The sequence below is a fragment of the Procambarus clarkii genome, chromosome 26 (assembly GCF_040958095.1).
Source record: "Procambarus clarkii isolate CNS0578487 chromosome 26, FALCON_Pclarkii_2.0, whole genome shotgun sequence".
NCBI classification, from domain to species: Eukaryota; Metazoa; Arthropoda; class Malacostraca; order Decapoda; family Cambaridae; genus Procambarus; species Procambarus clarkii.
Genome location: NC_091175.1, coordinates 11,776,944 through 11,779,887, shown reverse-complemented (window position 1 = coordinate 11,779,887; position 2,944 = coordinate 11,776,944).

Here is a 2,944-nt window from a genome sequence, read left to right as displayed (position 1 = left end):
CACAACACAAGAAAAGTCCCCAGAATTATGTTTGACAAAATTCATTAGCGTGAATGTTCATTTTTATAGTTTGAAAAAAAATCAATAAAACATTTATGCAAATTTAGCGTGGACTGTGAACGTTTGGCCAGCTGAGCTCAGCGTTTGTCTGGTTGCTGGTGAGTGACTGTTTGGTAGTGACACGTACGCACACGCACGCACACACACTGGCTGAGCAGCCACACAATAGCCGCACATCATCAGCGGCATGTGCAAGGTTAGCCAACATACTCACTTACCTGTTGTGAGCTTGAAGAAGAAAGAGTCGTTCAGGAACTTGAACACCACGTTCGGCAGACGATTATGCAGGTTTGGATTATGCAGCACCAGTCCATATCTGGTCAAAGACAAACCGAATCTGGACAAAGTTTAGAGTTATGCCACTAGACAGGTTCCAGATCTGGGGGGGGGGGGCGCGAGTTACAAGGAAGATTAAAAACAACTAAATCTCACATCACTGGAAGAGAAGAGTAACAGGAGGGGATATGATCACGACATACAAATTTTCCACGGTAATTGACAGGGTAGACAATGGGTTGTTTCAGAACGCCACACAAGGGTTCACAAGCAAAGTGTCTTTAGACTGAGGGTCTTAGGTGAGGGGACACCGCTTGGAGCGGCAGTGTTATTATTATTATTAACATCTTTATTGACAAAATTAATTACAATTTTGCCTAATCTGAGGATTTTGATAGTCTTATTAAAGTGAGGATAATGCTGGTATTCACTGTCACGCAGGACAGAGGGTCATACATAAGACAACAGGTCTAAACTGTAGGCTGAAGCACATATATATCATGGTTACAATCAATGTTTTAATGTATTGATATGTGAAAACAACTTTCTACTGTGCACTGCCACACAAGGGCGTGGTGATAAACGTCACTATCTACATGAATTCCATGGAAAATATGATCAAATACTACGACGTTAAGGAACAGGTGTTACAACACCTGCTGGTCCATAACACCTGCTGGTCCATAACCCGGGCCCATTGGGCAAGGTTCTTATACCCCCCTTCCCCCCCCCCCCCCCCGAAGAGTAGCCTAGGTGTAGCTTGCCAGGCTTAGCGTGTGAGAGAGAGTGCAATAGAGTATACACTACACTCTCATGGTAGTCACTTCTCAGTGAAGCAGAAGGTAAACCTGTAAGTGTATCATCTACTCTACAGTGTCTACTCCATCTACCAGTTTCACCTCATATTTCAAGTCCCCTCAAACCTTTATGTTGACAGAAATGGAACTTCTTGTCGTGATGAGGTCACGTGAGGCTGGCCATGAGAGGTCACAGGTCCTGTTGAGAGTTGTTCACCTGGTTAAGGTGAGTGAGTGTGACGCTACCAGACCCGGCCCAGATTCACGAAGCAGTTACGCAGGCACTTACGAACGTGTACATCTTTCCTCAATCTTTGACGGCTTTGGTTACATTTATTAAACGGTTTACAAGCATGAAAACTTCCCAATCATATGTTGTTATTGTTATAAACAGCCTCCTGGTGCTTCGGAGCTCATTAACTGTTTAATAATTGTAAACAAAGCCGCCAAAGATTGAGAAAAGATGGACAGGTTCGTAAGTGCTTGCAACACCTGTAATAATGTGTTGTTTACACTTAGGTCTCCAGGCTGTGCACTGGTTCAAGGCTCCTCCCACTCACCCCTGGTCTGGGACCAGATTCACGAAGCACTTACGCAAGCACTTACGAACCTGTCCATCTTTTCTCAATCTTTGGCTGCTTTGTTTACAATTATTAAACAATTAATGAACTCCGAAGCACCAGGAGGCTCTTTATAACAGACAACAGATGATTGGGAGCGTCTTTCTTCCTCATCACAATGTTACACAATTTGACTTTCTGGGGTAGTAAGTGTTTTTTTCTTCTGATTGTTAATGCCTCCAGAGTATAGAAAATGGATTATTGATTCCCGCTAAGACTTTGCTGTGAACTTTGTCTGAGACAGCTTAGGGCAGACGTCCTGAAGGTCCCTGAAGACTGGCGACTTATGAAACAATGTGTCACAGCTCTAGATAAAGAGCTGTGGGTCTAGTCTTCCCTAAGCTTAGACAAGGGTCAAGACCAAAGTTTTGACCTTTGTCAAAATATTAGCCATTTTCTGTACTTTGGAGCCATATTAGTAGGCATCCAGCAGTCTCGGGAGACTATGGCGTTGCTCTCTAGTTGTCGAGGTTGGAGTGACCTCTCCAGGGTGCCAAACCTGGGTAGGTCGATATGGAGGAGAAGCTGTTACCCATGCAGCAGGTCCTCCCCATGCAGCATAAGTAACCAGAAAATAACACTACCAAGGAGGCCGGGTGGTAGGATACGTTGTCAATGAAGACCCACTTGCCAAGCTTCTGGCAAGCAATGTAACCAAGAGGCCCTAAGGTGCATCTCAAACCTCTTTATCAGCAGCAGTTGCAAAACTTTACATAACGCACAAGCTCGCTCTTGCCCGCAGAACGTCCCACGGATGACCATCCCACCAGGACCAGATGGGATGGAACTATGCCAGCCGCGGCTCGTCCTCACTAGCCATCCGTCCCTCCCACTGCTCTGGTCTCAGCCTCAGAACCCTTCAACACTGGATAGATGTCGATTTATTGATTGATGGAAGATTAGGCCACCCCAAGAGGTGGCACGGGCATGAATAGCCCGTAAGGATAGATGTCGGCGGCCTGTCTGTTGTATATAAGGCTCACCCCGGCCGTGCCTCTATGACTGTAACCCAGCATCCACATGACTGTAACCCCAGCACCACATGACTGTAACCCAGCACCACATGACTGTAACCCAGCACCCACATGACTGTAACCCAGCACCACATGACTGTAACCCAGCACCACATGACTGTAACCCAGCACCACATGACTGTAACCCAGCACCACATGACTGTAACCCAGCACCACA